The sequence below is a fragment of the Ascaphus truei genome, chromosome 9, assembly GCF_040206685.1.
Source record: "Ascaphus truei isolate aAscTru1 chromosome 9, aAscTru1.hap1, whole genome shotgun sequence".
In the NCBI taxonomy this organism is placed as follows: domain Eukaryota; kingdom Metazoa; phylum Chordata; class Amphibia; order Anura; family Ascaphidae; genus Ascaphus; species Ascaphus truei.
Genome location: NC_134491.1, coordinates 54273191 through 54298662, shown reverse-complemented (window position 1 = coordinate 54298662; position 25472 = coordinate 54273191).

Here is a 25472-nt window from a genome sequence, read left to right as displayed (position 1 = left end):
CATACATTCTACCCACCACCTAAATAACTGGCTTGGAAAGGAAATTAATGAAGCGCTAAGAAAACATCAAAGCCCCAATTACTGTGTGGTTTCTAAGTAATCTGAATCAGGCTGGCTCTCTGGCAAGTATTTAATTGATAAACTGCTGGTTTTATGCAGAACACAGCATGTTGTTACCTGTATACAGAGGTTATTATAAAGGCATTTTAGTCACAACATTGCAGTGGCTCAACTATTAAATAGTTATAACTCTGTTCTCTTTGCTACGGTTATCACACAAGACGCAGCATGTTTGTACGGCTGTACAATTATTATTTTACAAGCATGCTTACTGTTTAGGTACAATATTGTAATAGCAAAATGGATATTTATATGTAAACTGTTAGGAATTGTTTTTTTTGTATCATTATTATTCTGTAATAATGCTGTAAGTCAATGTTTCCTAACTCCAGTCCTCAGGGAACCCCAACAGGTCAGGTCTTAAGGATATCCCTGCTTCAGCACAGGTGGGTCAATCAGCGGCTCCGTCATTTTGACTGAGCCACCTGTGCTGGAGCAGGGATATCCTTAAGACCTGACCTGTTGGGGTTCCCTGAGGACTGGGGTTGGTTAACGCAGCTGTAAGTGAATGGGTCATAGAGTGTCTTCTGGCACGCGGAGTCGTGTGACGTAGCACTGCTTAGTAAATGGGAGCCATCCGAGGAGGAACTTGGTCTTTTTGCACCCGGGGCAAGTTCCACAAACTGCGCTCCCTAATTTATTGAACCAAGGCAAAGCAATCCTGTCATTTTTAACTGTACTTGTGAATATTCTGTATGTTGGTGCAACTTGCCCCAGCCCGACACAATCCCTTCTTGTTCCCTCCCCCCATGTATGCCCTGATTTTCTCTCCCCCCACCCATTCTCTCCCCCAACGCTCTCTCTCCCCCTCCATAAATTTCCTTCTCCCTCCTCCTCCTCAATTTCTTGCTCCCTCCCATCTCCTACATGTCTTGCTCTCCCCTCCTCCCCATTCATTTCTTGACCCCCCTTTCTCCTCAATTCATTTAATGATCACCCCCTCCATCCTCCATCCATTTCTTCCTTCCCCTCCTCCATCCATTTCTTCCTCCCCCACCATCCATTTCTTCCTCCCCCCTCCTCCATCCATTTCTTGCTCCCCCCTCCTCCTCCATTCATTTCTTGCTCCCCCCTCCTCCTCTTCCTCCTCCATCTCTTGCTCCTCCCCCTCCTCCTCTTGCTCCTCCCCCTCCTCCTCCATCTCTTGCTCCCCCCTCCTATATTTCTATATACTTCCATCACAGCATACTTGGCATCACAGCATATTGGGGCATGCAGTGTTGTTTGTTTGCCCTTCACCCCTGTGCATCCCCACGCCAGAGGCTCTAGATTGCATGTTCCTCTAGAGCATCACAGTGCTGGCAGTTTGCATGTTCCACCCAAGCTACTGTATACATATATTTATACGATAATGAATTAATGCACCAGTATGTGAGAAGTATCCATTAATAATGACCAGCATTGCTGCATATATATATATATATATATATATATATATATATATATATATATATATATATATATATATATATATAGGACATAAGACAAAGTTGTTTACAAACAAAATGAATATAACCAGTGTACAGGACACAATTATTCACATATCACACACCACAGACTTTCTAATTAAATACAAGAGCACGATATAGTCATTAATTATCTGCCTATTACAGTATGTGACTTAAGTTTCAGGACACATCATGCTGCTATATTTATAGTAAAAGCAGAAATTCTCATTTTTTTCATTCAGCAACAACTGAATGAAAACTGTTACAAATAAACACACAAATAAATGTATTGCTCAGCCGGAAACTAAACTCCTATGTTTCTCACTGCAGTTTTTTGTCAGCACGCAATATAATTTTCTATTTATCACCAGAGATCTCATTAAAAGATATTGGTCCACCAAATACACACAGTTATGTCTGCGTTCCAAATATTGGCATCATTGGTGAACTATACCATGTGTATCAGAAGGGAACACTCCTATTGTATCTCTGGTACATCAGATGTATTTGTTTGCTCACTAAGTGCACCACTTATGCCTTGATACATTAAAGCAGAAGAGTTACACAACTGTTTACCTTTTAATAAACTGCAAGGAAGAGAGCACTTTATTTGGGGACCCTAACCCTTTAGACCAGGGCTCGGCAACTCCAGACCTCAAGGGCCACCAACAGATCAGGTTTTAAGGAAATCCCTGCGTCAGCACAGGTGGCTCAATCAGTGGCTCAGTCGAAGACTGCACCACCTGTGCTGAAGCAGGGAGATCCTTCAAACCCTGGCCCTTGAGGGCTGGAGTTGCCCACCCCTGCATAAGACAGAAGGTGTCAAATCATTTCAGTTGCTCTAAGATACTTCTTACCCTTTTACTTGTTCTAACTACATTCAGAGGATTAGTTATATTGTCCTTTGCTTAAGTGAAAGCATGAAGAGAACAGTCGTGGGAATGCATCACCGCAGGCTACTTATTCTGATGCTTCATTTCTAGGCAGTTATACAACGCACACATGTATATAGTACTCTCTGCCATTTCTAGGCAGTTATACAACGCACACATGTATATAGTACTCTCTGCCATTTCTAGGCAGTTATACAACGCACACATGTATATAGTACTCTCTGCCATTTCTAGGCAGTTATACAACGCACACATGTATATAGTACTCTCTGCCATTTCTAGGCAGTTATACAACGCACACATGTATATAGTACTCTCTGCCATTTCTAGGCAGTTATACAACGCACACATGTATATAGTACTCTCTGCCATTTCTAGGCAGTTATACAACGCACACATGTATATAGTACTCTCTGCCATTTCTAGGCAGTTATACAACGCACACATGTATATAGTACTCTCTGCCATTTCTAGGCAGTTATACAACGCACACATGTATATAGTACTCTCTGCCATTTCTAGGCAGTTATACAACGCACACATGTATATAGTACTCTCTGCCATTTCTAGGCAGTTATACAACGCACACATGTATATAGTACTCTCTGCCATTTCTAGGCATTAAAGCAGCGGAATGCACTACACATTTTTTTGGGGGGGGGGGTGTCCATTTATTTTTATTTATTTTTACATTACCTGAACCGTGGGATCCCTTTGAGACAATCCACGGTCCCCCAACCTTTGGGCATCCGCTGGTTGCTAAAATATAAGTGGTTTTATCTACTGATGGCACGCAATACGGCATATAGTAATGTATTAAGGATGACAAGTATAAAACGATAGATATATTTAGTAAATATCAATTACATCAAATGTCACTTTATTAAAAAAAAAAAAAAAAAAAATGTATATATCAAAAACACAAAAATGTACAAATTCTGACAAAGTCCAAAACCAGAACCAGAACCAAAACCAACAGACTTTGGTTATGCCTAAGGACAAAACCTGGAAAAATATAGGCGCCAGAAGCAAAACATGCCTAATTTTTCTAATAGTAAAATCCAGTATCACAATGAGGCAAAAAATGGTGACTGGTTCCTCATTGAAAACACCACGTGTTACTACATTTGGAAAACGTGTTTCATATCATTTGAGATCCGGTGCAAAATTGGGGCAACATTTTGTTAAAGGTACCCCACTGATAAATACAATAGTCATGGGGTGCTCCACTCAAGTCCTCAAGCTCCCCCCCCCCACACCCCAACATGTCAGATTTTCAGTCGAAGACTGAGCCTCTGATTGAGCCATCTGTGCTGAAGCAGGGACTGATTGAACCACCTGTGCTGAAGCAGAGATATCCTGAAAACCTGGCCTGTTAGGGGGGGGGGGTCTTGAGGACTGGAGTTGAGCACCCCTTCTATAGTGTTCCTGTCTGGTCCTACCTTATACTCTCCGGTGAAAATGATTATTGTCTTAAGGTGCGGCATGTGTGGGCTGAGGATAGGGACATTGTTCAGTCATGTCTGCTACACAGAGAGAGCGCACAGTTTTGGCTAATGCAGACGGGATAAAGTGCTTTTCCAACACATTACTTCAAAAAAAAACTTTAAATGAAGAACATTGACCTTTCACTAACATGTTGTAACATAAAACTGAGCAAAGGAATCTAACGAAGAAAAAAAAAAGGCTATTGACTAAAAAAACCTGCACAGTTCTCCGAGGCCTGATATCTTCTCCAAGCACTGAGGGTACTATTGTCTAAGTGGTGCTACTGCTAAGCCGTATGATGCCTTCCAGCATCGGAAGTCACTTTACAGCACATTCACGTAAATGGGCGTCAGTTATTTCTCGGATCCAGACTGTCTTATGGTAGGGTTGGCCAAACACGTATTTTAAGCCATGCCAAGAAATGGGCACACATTTTTGGGTGGGCCACTGCCTACTGTGCCCCCACACTTTCCTCTCTCACTCAATTTCCCTCCCCCCTCTGTCACTCAATTCCCCTCCCCATCCTCTCTCTCTCAATTCCCCTCTCTCACTCAATTCCCCCCTCCTCTTTCACTCAATTCCCCTCTCTCACTCAATTCCTCCCCCTCAATTCCTCCACCCTCACTCAATTCCCCCCATGTTGGTTAAATTCATTTTTTTTTGCTGTATACTTGTACTAAATATATTTATATTTGAGGTGGTTGTTGGGGTTGTATTGCCTCTGTCACGGCGGCTGGTTGGGGGGTAAGTGCAGGGTAACCTTGGCAGACAGGGCTCAGTTACGGCAATGCCAGGTGGGGCATATGGTGGGTGAGTGGGCAGGGCTCGTGTTGCTTTGAGTACCTGGGGCCCAGCTTGTGGCTAACGTGGGGTCCGCTGAACGGCTGGGACTTGGGACAGTCCCAGCTTACGGGCCCTGATTTAAGCGTCATTGGCCTTACCTGTGGGGGGAGCGCTCTGGCAGGGTTAGCACCCCCCCTTTTGCTGTATATAAATAAAAGCCGAGGCTATTGTACCGCCAGACCTTGGTATTTGCGCTTCATTTGCGGGATTTGGGGGGTGGGGGGTGAGAGCAGCATTGCAGGCTCGAAGGTCGTGGCTACAAAATTACTTCTGAAAGGTTCATTTAAAAAAAGTTTTACTATGGAGAAAATCCTGATTTAGGTGAGGTGGAAAATAAGAACAATGTGTCTTCTTTAACCCCTGCACCTTACTGTAACTCTTGCAGAGCATTGTGTTGCTGCAATGCAAATTTCAACTTCAATGTAGGACTAAATATGTGCAGGGGACGAATATGTGCAGGGGACGAATGTGTGCAGGGGACGAATGTGGGCAGGGGACGAATGTGTGCAGTGGACAAATGTGTGCAGGGGACGAATGTGTGCAGGGGATGAATGTGTGCATGGGACGAATGTGTGCAGGGGACGAATGTGTGCAGGGGACGAATGTGTGCAGGGGACGAATGTGTGCAGGGGACGAATGTGTGCAGCGGATGAATGTGTGCAGCGGGTGAATGTGTGCAGGGGACGAATGTGTGCAGCGGATGAATGTGTGCAGCGGATGAATGTGTGCAGGGGACGAATGTGTGCAGCGGATGAATGTGTGCAGGGGACGAATGTGTGCAGGGGACGAATGTGTGCAGGGGACGAATGTGTGCAGGGGACGAATGTGTGCAGCGGATGAATGTATGCAGCGGATGAATGTGTGCAGCCGCTGGTTTGCATAAATTTATGGCAGAAAAGAAGGATTATTTTCCCGAAAGCACCAGTAATTTACAATGGAGACACCCTACATTTTGTGTCTACAACTTTTTTTTTTAAAATAAAGACAGGACTACCAGACTATATTTAGAGGCGTGTGAAAGTTCCACTTAGTAAATACATAAGGGGAGTGTTATATGAATATCCTGTGGCACTCATACTTCCAAGCACTGCTCTTACATTGACTACTAAGCCCAGCACGTCTTTTAGGAAATAGTCTGTAAATTCTTATCCATTCTTCCCAGTTGCTGAAGCTAATTGTAAGCTTTCATAGTTTGGTTTATAAGGAATGTGAGTATGAAAGTGTTTTTGGAAGATTCTTGAGGAATGTGAAAGAATGATTGCCAATTACTGTACATGTGTTTCCTGGCATTTTGTTTTGCAGGAGGGAAGTGCGTCTGATTGGGGAGATATTATTTAACCAGACAATCCAAAGCTTCATACTTATTCTCAGACCAGTTGAAGTCCACCCTCAGTAATTTAACAATGTGCTGCTTTTATCAAAACATTTAATCTTACAATATTGATAAGGCGCATTCTGAACAAGTTTAAAGGTCATCTGCTAAGAAATAACACTTATAATAAAATACTATTATGCACGGAGGAAATGTGATACCTGCTTTTACATTAGCACAAACCAATTTCCTCTGTTTTGTGAATTCGTCTCTCCGTCTTCTGAGTCACTTCCTCCCATCTTTGACACAATAGTTGGTATTTACGCCCAGTTAATCTGCCTTCCGCAGGAGGAGTAAGTGCAGCGAAAGGAGGGATTCTCTCCATGAAAGCAGTTGAAGAAAGGTAATTACTGTAGTGGAAGGCATCACTAATAATGTCCATGCTTTTGCACTCTAGATTCCTGCTAACGCAAGGCAAAAAATAGAAATAGGGCAGAGCACTGCCGCAAAAATATCTGGAGGAGGCTCACATTAGAAAAATAAGAAGCGTTATTGGATCATTAGAGACCCCTGATACAAAAAAACACACCTATGCGTTTTGGGCCCGTACGCCCGTTATCAAGGTGTATTTATCAAGGTGTATAAAGGCTGCACAGCCCGAAACGCGTAGGTGCATTTTTTTTGTATCAGGGGTCTCTAATGATCCAATAAAGCTTCTTTATTTTTCTAATGTGAGCCTCCTCCAGATTTATTTGTGGCAGTGCTCTGCCCTATTTCTATTTTTGCCTGTTCAACCTCTCTGGCGGATTCTGCACGCCGTCTGATCTTCCCTATGGATTCCCATGGTGGACAGGATACCCACTGAGTGAGTTGTTTCAGCCCTGTTTCCACATTTAGGACTTATTATTCATTCTGGGGACAAATATTGTACTGTTATCTTTTGTGCTTATGCCATTGGCGGCACTAGGTACTAGTTCCCCACTCCCTGGCTATGGGATGCTGTTATTTTCAAGAATCTATATGGAGTCCTATTCTATTCTATTCAATATCTGAAGCACTGGTTTTCTCTTTATATCAACGCTAACGTTAGGCAGTGCTATCTTAACATGGCGTCAAGCCTATGCTAATGTGATGACTAACGGCCATTGTTTTTGCATATATTTAGCTTTGTGGATTTCCGTTAACCTCAGGCATCATAATGTCCATTACTGATTTTGATATGATGTTATGAGCCCTAACTTAATGGAGCTTTGAGGATTTGGGCCTGGGAGAGATTCAGCAAAGCTGCCAGTGTGACAGCCCTATAAAAGTGTTTAGCCCTCTCTATTGTTGACTGATGAATGCAGCACGGACACGGTTTTGTAAATAATCAGAAATATGTATTATTTATAGGCTCAACGTTTCAGTCCTTTTTATTGAAAAGGGTCCAAGAAAATGACCGAAACATTGATCAGTTGCCTCGTTATTCAGCAAAGAAGGGTGGGTACCCGTGTTGGTCCTTTCTTCCATGTAGTAACAATGTGACAAGCTGTCCAACTTCTCAGGGTTCTTCATCGGGTACGGCAGAAATACAGACACACAATATGACATACAGTGTGTGTGTAAGAGGGATCTCTGCTTACAATGGAAGTTGAGAGGAAGTGGGAAAGAACGTAAGGTAGAAAGAGGCAACAGTGAAAATTAACAGTGGAGACATACAAGGCTATTCTCTATTGAAACGTAAAAGCGGGCTGGACAGGAAGGAGACTTGAGGGGGAGTGGAATGGGACACAACAGAGTATGTGAAAAAATGTAATCACAAGACCATGTGAGGGCCGCATTCACCATTCAACTATCTACGGTCTAAAATTTTGCTGAGCACCCAGCCGTGGCAGATAATGAAGCATTTTCGTGAGTGCCCTTTTTCTAAGTGATATACAGCTGCAGGGAATGCGTTCAGAGGCTTTCGAGCCAACCTAAATACAAAGGGCCTAAATACAGGTACACAGAGGTCGGTTAACTCAGGGCTCATAACGTCATGTTATCAATATCCGTAACGGACGTCATGTTCGCTAAAGGTTAACGCCAATCCACAGAGATTATAATGGCTATTTCTGATCTCATTAGCAAAGCCTAACGGCATGTTAAGTTAGCCCTGCCTCACGTTAGCTTCAAATCACGTCTGGCGTTATGCCCGTCTTACCCAAAGATGTCGTCAGCTCCCTCCAGACCCTAAAATATGGGAGAGAGAGAAAGAGAGACAGAGAGACAGACAGACAGAGAGACAGAGAGACAGAGAGACAGAGAGACAGAGAGACAGAGAGACAGAGAGACAGAGAGACAGAGAGACAGAGAGACAGAGAGACAGAGAGACAGAGAGACAGTGAGAGAGATCGCTAACCCAAGGACCTGTTACGGCTGAAAACAGCACTTAACACTGCGTTAATGAGCTGTGGAGACGCCCGGTAGCAGTTAACGATGCATTAACTTCAGTTAACACCACATTAAGTCAACGACGGAGCCTTGTGGATCAGGGCCAAAGTGAGCATTCCTAAATAATATACTGCTCTTATAGCATCGTCCATGTTAGAGACTTATCTTTTGGGATACACTTTATTCTGTTCCTTTAGGTTCTTTGCCTTAGAATCATTACGAGACAATGATTTAATCAGATTTTTCCTGGTTTTAAACAAAAGAAACTCTGGGATCCTAATCCGAGACTTCCAGTTAAGAAGTTTGAACAATTAGCTGCTTGTTGAAAGAAAAGAAGGAAAAAAAAAAAAAGTTTCCCTCCAAACGCAGAGAGGCGTTTCATATAAAATCAGCTGCTTGCTGTCTGGGCAGCGCCTAGCTTGTCTAAACGTATACAGTTGTTAATGCTGCCCATCTAAGCATCTATTGTCTATTATTTTCCTGTGAGAAACAGAACATGCAATGAGATTGTATAAGGGCGACTTGAGAACAAACAATCATTCTATGGGTGTTAGGGAAATGATGTCAGGCACGGAACATTTGCCAGGAGTTCAGAGTAAGTTTGTACTGTTCTAAGCATGACCTTGGATTACAAGAGGTTGCAAAGGATGCAAAATAACGGCCACACAGTCATATGACCGCTGAGCTATAATGAAGCACTTTAATTTAGCAAAGGTAGTTTCAAGCAACAGCAAACTGAGCAAAGGTTGTAGCCCAATGAAGTCCTCCAAAGGGATCCATCATGCAAACATGTTCATAATGTTTTTTTCCTTTTTTAACCATAGCTTTGTTGTAATTTATTTAATACAATTAATTTTAAAAAAAGGATCGATATGTCAGGTGAAAACAAGGATTCTACATAGTATGGTAACGCCTTTAGTGATACAAGTACATGCAACATATTGCAGAGCATAAAGGGAGAAGTGCTATGTTGGTTGCTGTTGGCCTTCGTAATATACTGTGCAGTAGGCTAACAAATTACTAGGATCACGTCTGTAAGGCACAACTAAGTGTCACTTTGTGTTAAAATAAAACTTACCAAGGAGCTTTGTGTGGGAATCTGCTCAGAATTACCCGGCCACCTCTGGACATTTATGACCATAACACATGTAACCCCTCTTTTTGTAGATAGAAGGGCTGGGGTCTGAGTTTGCCTCCCCTGAGTAAAGGTAATAATCAGCCGCCAAGAAGCCATGCTGGTGTCAGACTACACAGAGTGACATGTATCTTATTAATAATAGTACTTTATATCTGCAGAACTTGGGGGTGGATTTTTTTAAATGTATTTGTGGGTGGTTTTTATATGTATTAAGGGGGTGGTTGTATTTTTTATATATGTATTGGGGGGATGGGGGGATGGGTGGGTGTATTTTGTTATATGTATTTGGGGGTGGGTGTATTTTTTTAATATGTATTGGAGGTATGGGTGTATTTTTATATGTTTTTGGGGGTGTTTTTTTTTAATGTATTGGAGGGTGCGGTGTATATATGTATGTATTTTGGAGGTGGGGTTTATATGTATTTGGGGGGGTTATATATTTGGGGAAGTAGGGGTTTTTTTGGTATGTATTTGGGGTGTGGGGGGGGGGGAGATTTGCAAGACCGCCGACACGGGGAGAGGGGAGGGCCCCGGGAAATCTGTCTGCGGCCCTTTTAACTATTACTAAGGGAAACAAGCACAATTATCTCCTGTATGCTAGGTCAGGGGCGCGCAAACGTTTTTTTTGCTGCGCCCCCCCCTGCCTGCTCTCCTCCGTTGTGCACCCCCCCCCTCCTTACCTCGCGTGGCGTCAAATGACGCCACGGGGTCGTGTGCAGTCACGTGACCCGTGGCGTGATTTGATGTCATGTTACCAAGGCAACCGTGATATCACATGACCCTGCAGTGTCATTTGACGCCGCGATGCCATGATCACGCGTCCTGAAGCCAGCTGAACCCCGGTAAGTAGAAATTGCAGAGGCCCCTCCCTCCCCCCCAGTTTGTGCACCGCTGTGCTGGGGATAATGGTGAAAGGCAGGGTTGCAGACCTATCTAAGACATGTGAATGTGCTCACAAGTGATCTTTTTATTTGATTATATATATGTATATAGCACGCGGCTAGGGGGCGTGGCTCTGACATCACAGTGTCAGCCACGCTGTGATCGGCTCGCAGCACGAAAATACAAATTTCTTGTATTTTCCCAGATCTGCCGGGCCAACGCTCACGGCCGTGCACGCCTGAAGTATAGCAACTGCAGGGTCATACCCCGCAATTATCATTCACGCTCACGGCAGCGGGTGGCCAACCCTCAAGTCCTCAAGAGCTGCCAACAGGTCAGGTTTTCAGGATATTCCAGCTTCAGCACAGATGGCTCAATCAGATTAAGCCACCTGTGCTGAAGCTGCGACTGATTGAGCCACCTGTGCTGAGGCTGGGACATCCTGAAAACCTGACCTGTTGGCAGCTCAAGAACTGGAGTTTGCTGCCCATGTTCTAAGGTATTTCTCTCCTTCATCTTCTAACTCTCTTCTGTTACAAGAAGAACCCCACCTGTCTCTAGCAGAAGGGGGGGCTCGGGGGGGGGGGGGGCAAGGTTAATGCTGCAGCTGTTCCTGTTGGGGGAGCAACAGTTGAATTCCTCTCCTGTCTCCCTATGCGTCACAATCCTTTTGATTAGTAGAAGTAAGCTGATGGCCTAGTATGGCCATGCAGCCTGTCCTATACACCAGGGGTACGCAAAGTGGGGGGCGTGAGATTTTCTTGGGGAGGGAGGGCGCAGCTGTTACAGAGGACCCGCACTTCCCCGAAGGCATTTAAAATAAATGTCAGAGATCGCGCGAGGCCTCTGTAACTTTTCACTTACCTGGAGTTCCAGCGACGCGTCTCCATGGCAACCGGCGTCAAATGACGCTGCGGGGTCACGTGACGTAATTTGATGCTGGAGCCGTGCACAAGGGGCGGGGGGCGAGCCGGAAGAGAGAGGAGACGGGGGGGGGGTGGGGGGGGTGGACAATACACTTTGCGCACCCCTGCTTTACACCACCAGGATAGCATCACAGTAACACACTTATTTAGCTACTGACTTCTTTCTCCTTTCAAAAGGTAACTTGTGGCCTTAAAGCAGCAGTCCAAGCGCTCGTTTCTTTTTTTATATTTTATTTATTTTTTCCCCTTTAATATGTGCATCAATACAATCCACACAATAAGTAATTAGCTAAGTTGCCGCTTGATCCCTTCCTGAAGATTCGGCTCGGGTTCACTAAATGGTTGTCAGTGCAGCAGAAGAGGACCAAAGATACAAAGATCTGTGGGGAAGATCATGTGACCGGACAGTCACTAGACTTTGCTCGGGCTACCGGGCAAAAAAAAAAAAAAATCCAGGGCCCCATTATGAGTGAACATATTCCATAGATTCAGGAGTTTCCATCACACCCCCCCCCCCCCCCCCCCAGCGTGATGGCAGCCCTGCGAGACCCCCTCCCCACCCCCCGCTTTTACACCTCTTCACTCTTCTCTATTCACCCCTCTCTCATGTATTTATCTCCACCCTCTTACACCCCCTCCCCTACTATCCCCCTTTTCCTCTCACACTCTTCCCCCCTCCTCACTCAGTGACACCATCCCTCTCCACACTCAATCCAGCTCCCTCAATCCTCCCCTTCACCCCCTGGCCACACACATACAATTCCTCCTCTACAATAGTTCCCCCCCCCCATACACAAATTAGAATAACCACCTACACGCACACTACAATAACCCCCATCTCCCCCCCCCCCACACACACACGTGGTTGAAAAACACTGGTGTACAGTATACTCAGGTTTGCCACCTCTCTGGGTTTGACCCCGAGACTCTGGGCTTACGAGTTGCCGTCGTCAATCTTCGGGGTGCGGTGGCGTCTCCGTCATCATGCTGCAATTTCCCCCCAACTGCAGTGAAGATAGCTGCGCGGCGTCAAATGACATCACATTGCCATGGCAACGCGGTGGCATTTGATGCTGCGCAGCCATGTTCACTGCAGTTGGAAGGGGAAATTGCAGCAGGATGCCGGAGAATGCCGGGAGACACCACCGCACCCCCATGCCACACAAGTAAGGGATTTATTTATTTTTTCTCCGGTTTTGCGTTCAGTAGAAGGTGGCAACCCCGAGTATACTGCACAGTAACATCTTTTTATAATTCAGTGAACTATAGACAACTGTGTAAAGAATGACACACTATTTTAAAAATGCTCTAATAAAAAGATTGTTATCACGTGTTACGTCAATTTCTTGCACTGAGGTACACACAGCACACAGACACTGAATCACACACAGCACACTGACACTGAATCACAAACAGCACACTGACAGACACTGAATCACACACAGCACACTGACACTGAATCACAAACAGCACACTGACAGACACTGAATCACACACAGCACACAGACACTGAATCACACACAGCACACTGACAGACACTGAATCACACACAGCACACTGACACTGAATCACACACAGCACACTGAGACACTGAATCACACACAGGACACTGACAGACACTGAATCACACAGAGCAAACTGCAGCTGACAAATTTACACACAAACACACAGCAAATTGACACACACGCATAATAAATGACACACAAACAACCAACTGACACACACACAGCGTACCTTCCCACAGCAGCACATGGTAACTCCTCACCCTGATGTCACAGAGAACAGGGGCGGGCAGAGCTCTGCAGCTCTCTGCCTCAGTTCCGCCCCCAGCCTCTGCTGCCTGCTCTCTGCTGCCTGCTCTCTGCAACTCCCCCAAAGTTTTCCTTCGTAGCTCGTAAATGTGTTAAACTGTTGTAATCGGAAACATTAACATTATTGTATAGTTTCAGTTCAAATGTGTGTGTTCAAAATCTCCTGCTGCAACGCACACCCCAAGAAGATGAGAACGCCATTGTCTGATTGCATAATTGATAATGTGTTGATCCAGCCTCTCCCACTCCTGAACGATTCGTTGTTTTATGAATGACGTAAAATTAAAGGGGTCTCATCTTTTCTGGTGTGTGTGTGTGTGTGTGTGCATACACACAGATAGATAGATAGATAGATAGATAGATAGAATACAAAAAATCCAGGGTTTTCTTCTCCTGCACCACAAATTCTCTGCCAACCATCCACAACTCCTGGATTAGGGCTAAAAACAAGCTCCAGGGAACCCCTGCTTCTGGATCCGTAGTGGGTGCCGGTATCTCTGCGGAGTTTAAAGGTGCAGGTCTCGCGAGCCTATAGGAAGCCACACCAGATGACATCACAGCTTCCTATTGGCCCATGTGAAGCGGGACATTTAAGGTGCCACTAGATTAAGACAACACTACGGAGGTAAGTATCTCTGGAAGCAGGGTGTAAGTAATTGTTGCTTTAATGACCTTACTGTATGACATAAGAATCAGAAGTTACAAATGTACTGTATGTTGAATGCTAACAAGGTTATCTTCATTAATTCATTTGAACTCAAATGCTTAAAAGTATGTCAAAATGGAAGTGTTAGCAGATTTCTTTAATTTTGTCACACTTTCCACCAGATGAGGATATTTTGCAACTTCATAGGACTAATACATTTACAACCTGCTTTAGCCTGTGTCATGATAACATCATGAGATATTATGTATTTGTTTTAAATATATAAATTAATGTTTTATGGACTGTTGAACACTAGGGCAGGCCTAGTTTAAGGACTGATTAGGATCTGGAGATAAGGGCATCTCTTTTGCTAGAGAGGGGATTGATTTATGGCCCCTCTGACATCCACATAAACAGGACACTAATAAAGGTACGCTAAAAATCATTCTCTGGAGGGTTCTGCAAGGCTCAGGGGGCGTGGCTATGAAAGTATCCCACAAAAGAATGAATTTATTAAAACTGAGGATATCCGGTGATAACTTATATCTTAAAGTATACCGTTGAGATATCTGTAACCGTTGCAAGGATACGCATGCAGTAAGAGCACACACTACATGGGTAAGAGGTGTCAAGGACAGATATCCATTTGTCACTCAAATTTAGGAGCAAGCCGGTCATAATTAGTCTTGTTACATCTGCCATAATCGCCTGAATCTATTGATATGACTCACAGGTGTCTAAGTATCAGAGAAAGGAAGTTGTGAGGGCGTTTATATATTGAGGCAAGAGATTTAAATGTCTTTTTTAGGATTTTTTTTTCTCTGTCGTAAAACTGTCAACCTAGCATCTGATTTACTACAGGGGTGGGCTTATGTTGTTTCAATGGGGAAAAATAGTACATAAGTCTTAGCAAGGTATTATGAAATCGGAATTAACAGAGGTGTGTTTGGCATGAAATACGGGAAAGAATTATGCAAAATGTCATATATATATATATATATATATATATATATATATATATATATATATAAAACATGTTTTGCATAATTCTTGGTGGTGGAAGCAGATAGACATGATTGAAATGGAGTAAGGGGTTCATTTTAACTCATTGAAAGTACCTTGCAGAGGAGAAAGGTGAGTTTGCTCGTACTCACAGGTGTGCCATACGTGACAGCCTGTTTATATAATTAATTTAATTATTGCTTGAACTGGAAATACCCCTAGTTAAATATATTTCCTGTGGAGCCAGTGTAATCTGGGAATACTTGGGAAAACCAAATATAGATTTCTATTGAAGGAGAAACTAAAATTGCCCCAATTCTATTTATTACCTAAGATAAAAAAAAAAAAAACCGGGAAGACCCATTGTATCATGAATTGACTCCCTTAGATGTAACATTTCCGAATATATCAATGTTTTCTAGCATAAATATCTAAAACAGCTTAGATCTGATCTCAAAGATACCCTGGATATTTTGATTCTTCTTAGAGAATTACAATGGAAATAAGAATTTGTACTCGTGACATGCGATGTCACGTCCCAATGTATCTCTATCTACCACACCAATGGCTGTGGGGCAATTAGGAGAATCATGTCGAAAGATGGTGATATGCCAGATTCATAGACAACATTTTTGATAGACCCAAAATGCCTTCTATACTATTTCTGGTTTAATGGGGGTTTTTATTTGCAGAAGTGTGGTACTGCTTTGGGGGACCAAGTTCGTACTGAGCTATGCTTAAAAAAAATTATGGGAGTGTGGGAGGACGATTACAATTAATACTATGTGGGGCTTGGTGCGAACTTGCTCCCCTGGTGAAGATATATTGCTGATGTTCTTTTGGTTTGGCTAGAGGGAGTCTTGATTGTTACAATTATTTTTTTTAATCTACCTTAATGACAACCTAAACCATACCTCCAAATGTAGTCAAATGTAGCTGGATTTTGTAGATCTAACTCTATCGATAACAACCAATTGAAGACAAAGGCCTACTTCAAGCCAGTAGATCGTTACTTTATCTTACAGTCCAGCAGCCACCATCCAAGGTTTACAGATAACTGCCCAAAAGGAATGTTCAGAAGGCTTAAGAAGAAAGGGACAGATGGTGTCAAACAATGATCCAACAATCGTAGCCCCTCAAAAATCACAAAAGAACTGTGGTCCTTGTGTCTCCATACTTTCCTTCTAGATTGTAAGCTCCTTGGGGCAAGAGCCTCCTTCGTAAGGCCTCCTACGTTTGTCTTAACTTATATGTATCTTGTCATACAGTACTATTGTCCTCCCTCCCACATTGTACTGCGATGCGGAATATGTTGGCAGCATACAAACAAAAGATAATGGATTAGAAATCAGTTATATCAACCTTACGATGATTAGTTTATTTTTTTCCATCACACAAAACCTAGTATGCCGTTGTAACTTGTTTCCTCCATAGACGGTTTTGTCATTGTAAATTACCATTTGGCTTTAAACCAGCAGGTGTTTGGGGTTTACTCAATACATTGAAATAAGAAATCTGCATTATTACGTTTACAGTATTTCTTGGGGTGTCATGCACAGAGAGATGGAGCAACCGGAAATCGGGTTCTACCACTTCAAAGACATTGCAACTACTGCTGGACCATCTCCACTATCACATCTCTCTTCTAGTGACGTTCTATTGTTTTGGGATGATATGAACTCGCTCGATGCACGCTGGTCTAAACACAAGTAGTTCTCCGTTGTACTGGCCAATAGCAGTTTATTCATCTGCGTGTTAGTAATTTTTCAGCATCGGTGCATTCACGCATATGAGAATAGTCCAAATCGGAGGAAACTATGCTATGTGTCAACCTACAGTATGCCATTCTGAAGGTCAGCGGAGGGTGGTGGCTGATTCTTTGTAAGTTTCCTGGTTTCACTTTGATTCTCCAGCTTGGCTGTGCTCCTAATTTCAAAGTCTGCAACAGCCTTATAAATGATCTGTCTTCAAATACTTCAGTCCAAGGCCTTTTCCTCCCAGTTGGGATTGTGTTTCTGTGTTGCAAAGTTTCAGGGTATCCTTGTACTGTTTGCAGCTGCTTCTGGTTTGATGCAGGCATCAAGATTACTTTTTGTAAGGTTCGCAAAAACAGCCATTACATTAACTTGAATGATGTTTAACAATCACTGATGACCATGAATTTAATGATTAGTCCCCATATTTGAAGAGAAGAAAAAAGCACAAAGCGCACCAAGGGTAAGAGATATGTATAATATACAGAACAAATAAATGCAACTAGTAGCTTACATATGCAGTGTCTAGTCCAATGGGTTTCTTATAAGCGTATATGTCCATGCTGCCCCGCCGGATAAATGTATAGCTTGGAGACAGTACTGTGCTTGAAGCATTGAATCCAGCGCGCTGGGATCAGCTGATTACCTCAGCGCTACTAATCCACTTCCGGGTTCGCATTGTACGGCGTACCCTGTATGCAGCAATTCAACATGTCTCCTAGGCTCACAGTGTTGAACCGGAAATGTAACACAACCGGCAATATAGAAGGCCTCAACACAACGCGTTTTGCACACGCTTGTGCTTCGTCAGGTGGTAGTTGAATGCCTCTACGTCAGACTTCATATACTCTCTCAAACAGTGGGGTTTAATTACCCCAATTGATTATGTTTGATCAGTCTCCACATCAGAGGCTAAACCGAGGGTGCATTATTTGATGTACATTAATGCATACTAAAGAGAGTATATTAAGGCGATATAACCTATATTAATAAATCCTATAATGACCTTCATTAGATTTAAATTTACTTGCAAATAGTCTGAAGTAGGTGCTATAAACAGTCGAGCATATTAAGAATGTATAAAATAGATATAACATCAATGTAAAAAAACAACATACCAGTATTAAAAAAACAAAACATCAAAGCAGAATACATACAATAAATTAAAAAGGGATATACGTACTTGGGAAAGAAACGAAAAAGGAAAAGATACTGGAAATAATAGAAAAAAATGGGGGAGGGGGTGTGGGGGAGGGAAAATAATGGTGTGGGAGGGATTGGCAAGGGAAGGGGGGGAAGTGGAGGGAGGATAGAAATAAAGGTGGATACTATAATAAGTATCTTTAGATATCATATGGCTAAATTGCCATTAAATCAAAGAGCAATATGACAATCTATATTTGTTCTGTGAGAGATAGGTAAGAAAGGAATCAAATTAAGTTAGTATGTCCACAAACAAAAGGACCTGGGGATCAATGATCTATTTCAGGAACGATGTTAGTTCTAGATAATCATTGGGCCCTCCCGGGAACTTACTCTGTAATGTAAAAATCCAAAATTGCTCCCTTCTAGCAATATGGAAATCCCGATCTCCTGCCCGAATGTTTTCCATTATTTTCTCTATGCCCATGTAACGTACCCCTTCTGTACTACATCCGTGTTTGTCTTTAAAATGGGTCAATAAACAAGTTAATAGTTTAGATGACTTCTAATTTATGAATGTTCAGGATGTTTCTTAGGTGTTCCATAATTCGCAATTTTAAATTGCGTTTTGTTTTACCTACATATTGTTGTCTTTAAAACCAGAGACACCCTCCCTCCCTCACCCCGACACCCTGAAGTCATGTCTTTCTGTTTGTCAAGTCTGTCATGTTAGTTTCATTCAATGTATTGGAAAAACAGAATTGGTGATTTTACGAGAGCCTATGGATTGTGTTATTATGTATGTACGGGATCACCCAATAAAATCAAAGTTATAAAAAAAAAAAAAACAGAGACAGAACATGAAACACAGACAGAGCTCCATTGACACAGATACACGGGGTGGGGGGGTGGTGTGTGTGTGTGTGTGTGTGTGTGTGTGTTAGATAAAGATATCTTTTGAATAAAATGGTCTTTTAGTTTAACTCTTTGGCCAAAGTGTTGTAAGCCCTTGAGCCCCTCCAAGGCAGACCACGTCTCAAGGGTCCCTAACACTAATATAAATTCTTAATAACCTGTGCATTACCAGGAAGAATGATTTATAATAAATCTGTCAAAATTAGTTGCATAGTACTAAGTCTGATTGAAGCTCTTATTAACCTGTACATTACCAGGAAACGCACTCTGTATTAGATTTGTCGCAATCAAACTGTATGCAGGTTCCCATGAGTGTGGAAGGTGAAGTGGAGTGAGCTTTTAACCATTTAAAAGTGGGAGGGGGCGAGCTTCAAACCTGAGAAGGAGGAGACACCCTCTATTGAGCTTATAGGGTTTCTGTATGTTTTACATATTGTTGTCCTCAGCTGCATTGCAGAATGTACACCACATATGTAGACAAATCAATATAATTATTGATTTTATACTCGATACCTGTAACATGTGATGTTAATATTTTGATCGGAAGCATTTTGGGACAGATTTTGTATCTCGGCATCTGTAATTCCCTACTAAACCCAAGGTATCTCTTAAATCTATTTTTGGAATTACATTGGTACCTTCGAGGAGGCTAGGTGCAAGGATGGTTTTCAGTGTTTGGGATTTTCTAAATACTACAGGAGTTTTTTTTTTGGAAAGAAATCCTGTCAAAACAGGATCCATATGTAAAATGTGCCAATGTTGAGACAATATCCTTCTAATTAATGCATGTGAGCTATTGAATTTGATTACAAAATAAGGAGTATGTTGTCTAGATTCTAGGGAATCTACAGTGGTGTCTGAAGTTGTTTCAGTATTGATACTGGTATTAACATTGTGTCCATTTATGTTATTCATATTTCTCACTGTTTGTCTTTTTTGTGAAACAATGTTTCTCTCTTTCTCCTTAAGGCATCCTTATAAGTTACTCATCATATCCTGTCTGTCTGAACCTCTCACTGAGAAACTTAGATTGTTCCTTAAAGGTTCCCTCATCTGCACAATTACGCCTTATATGAAGGAACTGGCAGAGGATATGAACTCAAAATTGAGAAAATGTGAAAATCTGGTTATGCTCACTAAAAATATGAAATTTCTAAGAGATAAATTAGATTACTCTTTAAATAAACAAAGATCGTGGGAGAACCCTCATGATCAAATAGAAAACAAGGTGATTCATATTGATCAAGAATCAAGGACACAAACATCAAGGGTTATATCAGATCATAGGGATGTTATAGGGTCTCAGGTGTATTAACCAAATCGGGGTTTGAGAACCTCTATTGTGCGACTCCCACCATCCCAATATTCTATCACTTACCTAAAATTCAAAAGTCTCTTTCTAATCCACCGGGGCGACCTATTTCTGTTAGAGATTCACTCCACAGCTAATCTTTCACAATATTTAGATTACTTTTCACAGCCATTGGTGCCAACACTCCCTTCTAACTTATTAGACACTACTTCTGTCTTAACTCTCCCTACGGAGCAGTGCGCGGGACTCAAACGCTTCGAGCACCGTACCGTCTCCAAGCTACACATTTATCCAGCGGGGCAGAATGGATATACTCTTTTAAGAAACCCATTGGACAACAGACACTACATATGTAAGCTACTACTTGCATTTATTTGTTCTGTATATTATACATATCTCTTACCCTTGGTGCTTTTTTCTCCTATGATTGGTTCACCTGTGGAGTGGATCTGCGGTGGACACTAGTGGACGAGGGGAATACCTCCACACACAGAAGCTACAACAGCGGGGAGTTGATCAACTACAAGATCTATAGGAAGCATGAGCCGGATCATATTCTCTGACTGGTCTCCATATTTATTTCTCACACGCGTACCTATATCAAGAATAATACAGATAGCATTCATTCACGGAGTAGTGACTACTCTACATTTCTGGCAGGGGGCTCACTTATTGTAATGTTTTTTTGTTTAACCTTCGTGTTTCTCGACCCCACTTTGTCTTCTACTTCGACTATTTTATTGGTCCTGTCTTTTAATAGCCTAAAATTATCTATATCCGTCTCCTCTGCATTTTGCTCAGAATCATATTAATAAATGTTGCGTGCAAGTTAAGACATCCATTTCTAAAAGTGTTTTATCAGCAGCTGTTCCATGTACGTGTAGAGTAGGTTAGCAGATTAGTTACCTATGTCTGTGTTAATCTATTCAATTATGTCCAGGGCTCACAAAGGTTAAACCCACAGACAAAAAAAGCACAAGACATGGAAACTAAAGACTTAGGGCTGTTCTATAGTGTGTGCGCTTGCTGCGCCGCACGCGGCATTAATAGTTGGCTGAGGTTAGTCAGCCATTCTATAATAGGACCGCTTGCACGGCAGTGTGCGTGGAATCGGCCGACAGGGGGGAAGATGAGAAAAATAATGAATTTGCGCCGCTACCGCCGCTGAAATGTACAGTATGTATATGTGTATATGCATGTGTGAATACGTGCACAAATAAACATTTTTTTATTTATCAAACATGTTTTTTTTTCTTTTAAAAATCTTATTTAAGTAATTATTCACTCACAATCTATATATATACACACACACACACATATATATAAATATACACACACACACACACATTTTATATATATATATATATATATATATATATATATATATATATATATTATATATATATATATATTATATATATATATATATATAATTATATTATATATATATATATATATATATAATTATACACACACACTACCTTCCCAGCATGTCGCTCCCCGCAGCACAGAGTCTATACACAAAGTGTGCGGCACGTGCACGCGCCTTTGCATGGCAGCACACAGTATATAACGAGCCTTATTTAGATTTAGATGCAACAAGCTTCGTCTTCCAGATCAGAGAGCACAAATTAATGCAGCACTCTGTTTTTACAAGATGGGAACCTGAGCAGAATCTGGCAACTTTCAGCTCTCAGGACCCAGTTTCCAGAGATTCTTACTGGTGAAAGCACCTGGATTAAATCTCTTTTGGGCAAACAAAATGACTGCAAGACCGCGGGCCAATAAGAACCTGCAACATCACCGGTAAGCATTTCAGGAACCAGGAGTCCAATTCCCAGAGCTGAAAATAGTGTAGAATAACACAATAGCCAAGAATACACCGTTCAATGGAACCCCTAGCCGAGCAGTATCACACAGTTGTGCATTAATTAGAATACCAATTAATCCTTTAATAAACTCAATCCAAATTTGGAAGCCCAGCAGATTGTCCTTTCTCAATGTGAAGTGTGATGCCAAACAAACCACTCTCCAAATAATTAATTAACACTCATCCTAGATATTGACTGAAACACCATTTACAGTTGGATGTCCCTACCCAAAGTAACCCACTAGCCCCTAATCAACACAAGCACACCTTGGTTCTATAATCCCATCCCGATGTTTCACCCAACATTTTGGGAAGGCTTGCTACCTAGTAATTATAAAAACAATGTGCCACTACACCTGGCAAAGCTGAAGCATAGTGCATGCAAGTTGCAATGAAATGCTTTGCACTCAATGCCCCAGAGTCAAAGCACGATTTGGTGCATCGTTAAAGTCAATGGCAGATATCGTTTGGAGCGCAATGCAGCAGATCGCGCATTGATACTCTGGGGCCATGTGCCCCATGGTCTTTAATAGCTCTCTGCATCAAGCGCAAAATCGCAACTCCTAGCTACTAAGGCTGCGGTCCCAGTCACTGCCACAGCGCACGGCTCGGCGTGCGCTGTGCGTGTAAGCACCGCCCCCCAATGGGGAAGGGCCCAGTACGCACCTTCATGCTGAAGGTGCAGCCGCGCCGTGCTGCAAGATTTTTTAAACTCAATGAAATAGAGTTTAAAACTTGCGACGGAGGCGTGGCCACGCCCCCACCGGCGGTTCACCCAATGAGGGCGAACCTGACGCATGATGGACACGCCCCCGCAAATCCCCGAGCACGCCCCGTCCCGTCGCAAGCTCCCTCTCACCCTGTCAGACCGCAGATCGCGGTTAGCGCTGTGCACACGCCGCCCCCCCCCGCCGGGCGCGAGTGTCACAGTTATGACTGGGATCGCCGCCTTAGTAGGTATCACTGCAGACATTCATTCCACCTGCAAGCACCATTTGGAAACAATGGTTTGTGTAGGTCTTCTTTGGACGCTGGCACAGCAAAGACTGTATTTGTAATGTTCATCGAAGATTACGTCCACCTCCCAACACGTAACAGATTGAAAGATAGTCTATTGGATGTAGCTGAATGGTAGATAAGCTCAATACTATTAGAATATAACATTTTAGAATAGCAGCATTTAAAACTTTGTTTCCAAAACAGGATTAAAATGGGATACTTCAGCCATTTGCCTCTGAGGAAAACATTGCTGCTGGGCAAAGCAAATAGCAAAGTTGTGTATTGGCTCAATTGCAGCCATTTTTTATTTCCCTAGCAAATATGCCTAGACAAATGGTTATAAAGTCTCCCGTAATAGTAAGAATGATGCAGCCCAATTATTTATATACTCTATAGAAGTCAGTTTTTTTTGTTTTGTTTTTTAAATTATGGACTCTAGCATAACAAGCCATTTCCCATTTCTAATCTTTGCAAATATAGTCTCAACCACACATTATATAAATTATGGCGAGTAATAAAAGTGGGGGGTAGGGGGGAGGGTTCATATAAAAGTGATGAGGATTAAAATAAGGTCCCTTGCAGCACTAAGTAAACATGGCCTAAGTGGTTAAGAAAAATTGCTTGAAAATGAACAGTTGATTTTTTTAAAATGTATATATATATAAACAGCTATTTTATTACAGAATTTCTGCAGCTGCCCAATTAAATCTATTCTAACAAATTTGCTGCAAATCTATTACAAAACTTAAATGTTTCTAATAAAACGATAATGAATGTGTTTCAATTAAACAGCACTTTAAAAACAAAACAAAAAAACAAACAAACACATCTTTGTTTTAATATAAGCAGCCTTTGATAACCTTTATTGAAAACCAACTACCCAAGCTGCCTATCGATTCGTTCTCCCGTAATCGAACGGCAAAGATGCTGCTTCCCAGGGCGCACTAAATGGCTGCCTTTTCAGTTTCAATCAATCCTTCAGTCAGTAACTCAGCAGCTACACTGTATCTTAACGTTACTGTGGTAATTTAATCTATTGTTACTTTTTACAGCTTCTTAAAAAAAAATCAGTTCTGTAGCATTAGGTAATATTTACTACAGTACCTATTTTTATTTTAAAATTCAACTCTGCCATTTTGTTATGAGTTTTAATATACTGAGCATCCTTTGATTTCAATAGCAGGCTTTAGCCCCCCTCCCAAGCAGTGCAAGATCTTTGTAAGGCCGCGGCCATACAAGGCACGACGCGAACAAAAGGCCGCGCCTCTATAAGGCAGGCGCCACCAGACAATCATTTGACTGTCGTGCGAAGACCGGGTCACGTGAGTGGTTTAGCCAATGAGGGCGAACGAGCTACGTGATGTCATGATTACATCTTCGTTCGCGTCTGCCACATGACCACAAATCGCCTCTGCGGCAGGCATGCGTGGCATCAAGCACCCCGTCGTGCGCCTAGTATAACCTTAGCCCAACACTTTCCTGTTTGTTATCATTTGTTGCCAATGTTCCCAGCAGTTTAAGCTGCGAACTATAACAATAGATAATGTCACCTTAGTAATATAAGAATACATTGTAGCGGCGAATTTACACTGACTGAAGGAGGCAGCCACAACCTCCATATTAATGAACAATTGGTTAACTGAGAAAGAAGTTCATAGGCGGCTTTAAAAAAAATTAAGTAAATAAGGCACCTGGCCCGATGGCATACGTCCAAGAGTTCTCAAGGAGTTAAGTTCAGTAATAGCCAAACCATTATATTTAATATTCAAGGACTCCATTTCCACAGGCTAAGTACCCCAAGATTGGCCTAAAGCAGATGTGGTGCCTATTATTTAAAAAAGGGAGCTAGATCACAACCGGGGAATTTACAGACCTGTAAGCCTGACTTCAATAGTGGGGAAACTACTTGAAGGTTTAATACGGGATAATATTCAGGAATACCTAATGGATAACAAAATTAGTAGCAAGAGTCAGCATTGATTTATGAAGGATAGATCATGCCAAACGAACCTTATTTGTTTCTTTGAGGAAGTAGAAATTTAGACCAGGGTAATAGTTGATGTGGTTTACTTAGATTTGGCAAAGGCTTTTGCTACGGTTCCACACAAGAGTTTGGTGTACAAAAGAAAGCAAATTGGACTCAGTAAAAATATATGCACCTGGATTGAAAACTGGTTGAAGGACAGACAACAGATGGATGTAATAAATGAAACGTTTTCAGGTTGGGCTAAAGTCGTGAGTGGAGTACCTCAGGGATCGGCACCCCTGCTTTTTAACTTGTTTATTAATGACCTTGAGGTTGGCATCGAGAGCAAGTCTCCATATTTGCTGATACACAATTTTTAGTAAGGTAGTAGAATCAGAGCAGGATGTAATTTTTGGGGATAAATTGGAGGAATCCTTGATGGAGAAGGATTTTGGCGTGCTTGTAGACTGCATGCTTAGCAATAGTGCCCAAAGTTATGCAGTAGCTTCAAAAGGCAAACAATCTTATCTTGCATTAAACGGGCAATGGATGGAAGGGAAGTAAACATAATTATGCCCCTTTACAAAGCATT